The sequence below is a fragment of the Streptopelia decaocto genome (assembly GCF_964273445.1).
Source record: "Streptopelia decaocto genome assembly, contig: HAP1_SCAFFOLD_110, whole genome shotgun sequence".
NCBI classification, from domain to species: Eukaryota; Metazoa; Chordata; class Aves; order Columbiformes; family Columbidae; genus Streptopelia; species Streptopelia decaocto.
Window position 1 is genome coordinate 301,244 of NW_028117287.1, and position 6,341 is coordinate 307,584.

The window sequence follows — 6,341 nt, forward strand, 5'->3', positions numbered from 1 at the left end:
TCTCAGGCAGGGTCACTATGATTGCACAGAGGCACAGCGTCTCTAGGTAGGGTCACTATGGTTGCACAGAGGCACAGCGTCTCAGGCAGGGTCACTATGATGGCACAGAGGCACAGCGTCTCTAGGAAGGGTCACTATGATGGCACAGAGGCACAGCGTCTCAGGCAGGGTCACTATGATGGCACAGAGGCACAGCGTCTCCAGGCAGGGTCACTATGATGGCACAGAGGCACAGCGTCTCTAGGCAGGGTCACTATGATGGCACAGAGGCACAGAGTCTCAGGCACGGTCACTATGATGGAACAGAGGCACAGCGTCTCAGGCAGGGTCACTATGATGGCACAGAGGCAGGTGTCTCAGGCAGGGTCACTATGATGGCACAGAGGCACAGCGTCTCAGGCAGGGTCACTATGATGGCAGAGAGGCACAGCGTCTCTAGGTAGGGTCACTATGGTGGCACAGAGGCACAGCGTCTCAGGCAGGGTCACTATGATGGCAGAGAGGCACAGCGTCTCTAGGTAGGGTCACTATGGTGGCACAGAGGCACAGCGTCTCAGGCAGGGTCACTATGATTGCACAGAGGCACAGCGTCTCTAGGTAGGGTCACTATGGTGGCACAGAGGCACAGCGTCTGCAGGCAGGGTTACTATGATGGCACAAAGGCACAGCGTCTCTAGGAAGGGTCACTATGATGGCACAGAGGCACAGCGTCTCTAGGCAGGGTCACTATGATGGCACAGAGGCAGGCGTCTCAGGCAGGGTCACTATGATGGCACAGAGGCACAGCGTCTCCAGGCAGGGTCACTATGATGGCACAGAGGCACAGCGTCTCTAGGCAGGGTCACTATGATGGCACAGAGGCACAGCGTCTCAGGCAGGGTCACTATGGTGGCACAGAGGCACAGCGTCTGAGGCAGGGTCACTATGATGGCACAGAGGCACAGCGTCTTAGGCAGGGTCACTATGATGGCACAGAGGCAGAGCGTCTCCAGGCAGGGTCACTATGATGGCACAGAGGCACAGCGTCTCCAGGCAGGGTCACTATGATGGCACAGAGGCACAGCGTCTCCAGGCAGGGTCACTATGATGGCACAGAGGCACAGCGTCTCCAGGCAGGGTCACTATGATGGCACAGAGGCACAGCGTCTCAGGCAGGGTCACTATGATTGCACAGAGGCACAGCGTCTGCAGGCAGGTTTACTATGATGGCACAAAGGCTCAGCGTCTCAGGCAGGGTCACTATGATGGCACAGAGGCACAGCGTCTCAGGCGGGGTCACTATGATGGCACAGAGGCACAGCGTCTCAGGCAGGGTCACTATTGTGGCACAGAGGCACAGCGTCTCAGGCAGGGTCACTACGATGGCATAGAGGCACAGCGAATCTAGGCAGGGTCACTATGATGGCACAGACGCACAGCGTCTCAGGCAGGGTCACTATGATGGCACAGAGGCACAGCGTCTCAGGCAGGGACACTATGATGGCAGAGAGGCACAGCGTCTCAGGCAGGGTCACTATGATGGCACAGAGGCACAGCGTCTCAGGCAGGGACACTATGATGGCAGAGAGGCACAGCGTCTCAGGCAGGGTCACTATGATGGCACAGAGGCACAGCGTCTCAGGCAGGGTCACTATGATGGCAGAGAGGCACAGCGTCTCTAGGTAGGGTCACTATGGTGGCACAGAGTCACAGGGTCTCAGGCAGGGTCACTATGATGGCACAGAGGCACAGCGTCTCAGGCAGGGTCACTATGATGGCACAGAGGCACAGCGTCACTAGGAAGGGTCACTATGACTGCACAGAGGCACAGGGTCTCAGGCAGGGTAACTATGATGGCACAGAGGCACAGCGTCTCAGGCAGGGTCACTATGATGGCACAGTGGCACAGCGTCTCTAGGAAGGGTCACTATGACTGCACAGAGGCACAGCGTCTCAGGCAGGGTCACTATGATTGCACAGAGGCACAGCGTCTCTAGGTAGGGTCACTATGGTGGCACAGAGGCACAGCGTCTCAGGTAGGGTCACTATGATGGCACAGAGGCACAGCGTCTCTAGGAAGGGTCACTATGATGGCACAGAGGCACAGCGTCTCAGGCAGGGTCACTATGATGGCACAGAGGCAGGCGACTCAGGCAGGGTCACTATGATGGCACGGAGGCACAGCGTCTCCAGGCAGGGTCACTATGATGGCAAAGAGGCACAGCGTCTCTAGGCAGGGTCACTATGACTGCGCAGAGGCACAGCGTCTCAGGCAGGGTCACTATGATTGCACAGAGGCACAGCGTCTCAGGCAGGGTCACTATGATGGCACAGAGGCACAGCGTCTCAGGCAGGGTCACTATGATGGCACAGAGGCACAGCATCTCAGGCAGGGTCACTATGGTGGCACAGAGCCACAGCGTCTCAGGAAGGGTCACTATTGTGGCAAGGAGGTACAGCGTCTCCAGGCAGGGTTACTATGATGGCACAAAGGCACAGCGTCTCAGGGAGGGTCACTATGGTGGCACAGAGCCACAGCGTCTCAGGCAGGGTCACTATTGTGGCAAGGAGGTACAGCGTCTCCAGGCAGGGTCACTATGATTGCACAGAGGCACAGCGTCTCAGGCAGGGTCACTATGATGGCACAGAGACACAGCGTCTCAGGCAGGGTCACTATGATGGCACAGAGGCACAGCGTCTCAGGGAGGGTCACTATGATGGCACAGAGGCACAGCGTCTCTAGGAAGGGTAACTATGATGGCACAGAGGCACAGCGTCTCAGGCAGGGTCACTATGATGGCACAGAGGCACAGCGTCTCTGGCAGGGTCACTATGATGGCACAGAGGCACAGCGTCTCCAGGCAGGGTCACTATGGTGGCACAGAGGCACAGCGTCTCAGGCAGGGTCACTATGACGGCACAGAGGCACAGCGTCTCAGGCAGGGTCACTATGGTGGCACAGAGGCACAGCGTCTAGGCAGGGTCACTATGGTGGCACAGAGGCACAGCGTCTCCAGGCAGGGTCACTATGATGGCACCGAGGCAGAGCGTCTCAGGCAGGGTCACTATGATGGCACAGATGTAGAGCGTCTCAGGCAGGGTCACTATGATGGCACAGAGGTAGAGCGTCTCCAGGCAGGGTCACTATGATGGCACAGAGGCACAGCGTCTCAGTCAGGGTCACTATGTTGGCACAGAGGCACAGCGTGTCAGGCAGGGTCACTATGATGGCACAGAGGCACAGCGTCTCAGGCAGTGTCACTATGGTGGCACAGAGGCACAGCGTCTCAGGCAGGGTCACTATGACGGCACAGAGGCACAGCGTCTCAGGCAGGGTCACTATGATGGCACAGAGGCACAGCGTCTAGGCAGGGTCACTATGGTGGCACAGAGGCACAGCGTCTAGGCAGGGTCACTATGATGGCACAGAGGCACAGCGTCTCAGGCAGGGTCACTACGATGGCACAGAGGCACAGCGTCTCAGGCGGGGTCGCTATGATGGCACAGAGGCAAAGCGTCTCTAGGCAGGGTCACTATGATGGCACAGAGGCAAAGCGTCTCTAGGCAGGGTCACTATGATGGCACAGAGGCACAGCGTCTTCAGGCAGGGTCACTATGATGGCACAGAGGCACAGCGTCTCAGGCAGGGTCACTATGATGGCACAGAGGCACAGCGTCTCAGGCGGGGTCACTATGATGGCACAGAGGCACAGCCTCTCCTGCGGGGTCATTATGATGGCACAGAGGCACAGCGTCTCAGGCAGGTTCACTATGATGGCACAGAGGCACAGCGTCTCAGGCAGGGTCACTATGATGGCACAGAGGCACAGCGTCTCCGGCAGGGTCACTATGATGGCACAGAGGCACAGCGTCTCAGGCAGGGTCACTATGATGGCACAGAGGCACAGCGTCTCCAGGCAGGGTCACTATGATGGCAGAGAGGCACAGCGTCTCAGGCAGGGTCACTATGATGGCACAGAGGCACAGCGTCTCATGCAGGGTCACTATGATTGCACAGAGGCACAGCGTCCCAGGCAGGGTCGCTATGATGGCACAGAGGCACAGCGTCTCCAGGAAGGGTCACTATGATGGTACAGATGCACAGCGTCTCAGGCAGGGTCGCTATGATGGCACAGAGGCACAGCGTCTCCAGGAAGGGTCACTATGATGGTACAGAGGCACAGCTTCTCAGGCAGGGTCACTATGGTGGCACAGAGGCTGGGCGTCTCCAGGTAGGGTCACTATGATGGCACAGAGGCACAGCATCTCAGGCAGGGTAACTATGGTGGCACAGAGGCACAGCGTCTCAGGCAGGGTCACTATGATGGCACAGAGGCACAGCGTCTCAGGCAGCGTCACTATGGTGGCACAGAGGCACAGCGTCTCAGGCAGGGTCACTGCGATGGCACAAAGGCACAGCGTCTCAGGTAGGGTCACTACGATGGCACGGAGGCACAGCGTCTCAGGCAGGGTCACTATGATGGCACAGAGGCACAGCGTCTTAGGCAGGGTCACTGTGATGGCACAGCGTCTCAGGCAGGGTCACTATGGTGGCACAGAGGCACACCGTCTCCAAGAAGGGTCACTATGATGGCACAGAGGCACAGCGTCTCAGGCAGGGTCACTATGGTGGCACAGAGGCACAGCGTCTCAGGCAGGGTCACTATGATGGCACAGAGGCACAGCGTCTCCAGGCAGGGTCACTATGATGGCACAGAGGCACAGCGTCTCAGGCAGGGTCACTATGCTGGCACAGAGGCACAGCGTCTTCAGGCAGGGTCACTATGATGGCACAGAGGCACAGCGTCTCCGTCAGGGTCACTATGATGGCACAGAGGCACAGCGTCTCCGTCAGGGTCACTATGATGGCACAGAGGCACAGCGTCTCAGGCAGGGTCACTATGATGGCACAGAGGCACAGCGTCTCAGGCAGGGTCACTATGATGGCACAGAGGCACAGAGTCTCAGGCAGGGTCACTATGATGGCACAGAGGCACAGCGTCTCAGGCGGGGTCGCAATGATGGCACAGAGGCACAGCGTCTCTAGGCAGGGTCACTATGATGGCACAGAGGCACAGCGTCTTCAGGCAGGGTCACTATGATGGCACAGAGGCACAGCGTCTCAGGCAGGGTCACTATGATGGCACAGAGGCACAGCGTCTCTAGGAAGGGTCACTATGATGGCACAGAGGCACAGCGTCTCAGGCAGGGTCACTATGATGGCACAGAGGCACAGCGTCTCATGCAGGGTCACTATGATGGCACAGAGGCACAGTGTCTCCAGGAAGGGTCACTATGATGGCACAGAGGCACAGCGTCTCCGTCAGTGTCACTATGATGGCACAGAGGCACAGCGTCTCATGCAGGGTCACTATGATGGCACAGAGGCACAGCGTCTTAGGCAGGGTCACTGTGATGGCACAGCGTCTCAGGCAGGGTCACTATGATGGCACAGAGGCACACCGTCTCCAAGAAGGGTCACTATGATGGCACAGAGGCACAGCGTCTCAGGCAGGGTCACTATGGTGGCACAGAGGCACAGCGTCTCAGGCAGGGTCACTATGATGGCACAGAGGCACAGCGTCTCCAGGCAGGGTCACTATGATGGCACAGAGGCACAGCGTCTCAGGCAGGGTCGCTATGATGGCACAGAGGCACAGCGTCTCCAGGCAGGGTCACTATGATGGTACAGAGGCACAGCGTCTCAGGCAGGGTCACTATGCTGGCACAGAGGCACAGCGTCTCAGGCAGGGTCACTATGATGGCACAGAGGCACAGAGTCTCAGGCAGGGTCACTATGATGGCACAGAGGCACAGCGTCTCAGGCGGGGTCGCAATGATGGCACAGAGGCACAGCTAATCTAGGCAGGGTCACTATGATGGCACAGAGGCACAGCGTCTTCAGGCAGGGTCACTATGATGGCACAGAGGCACAGCGTCTCAGATAGGGTCACTATGATGGCACAGAGGCACAGCGTCTCAGGCGGGGTCACTATGATGGCACAGAGGCACAGCCTCTCCTGCGGGGTCATTATGATAGCACAGAGGCACAGCGTCTCAGGCACGGTCACTATGATGGCACAGAGGCACAGCGTCTCAGGCAGGGTCACTATGATGGCACAGAGGCACAGCGTCTCCGGCAGGGTCACTATGGTGGCACAGAGGCACAGCATCTCAGGCAGGGTCACTATGATGGCACAGAGGCACAGCGTCTCAGGCAGGGTCACTTTGATGGCACAGAGGCACAGCGTCTCTAGGAAGGGTCACTATGATGGCACAGAGGCACAGCGTCTCAGGCAGGGTCACTATGGTGGCATAGAGGCACAGCGTCTCCGGCAGGGCCACTATGGTCGCAGAGAGGC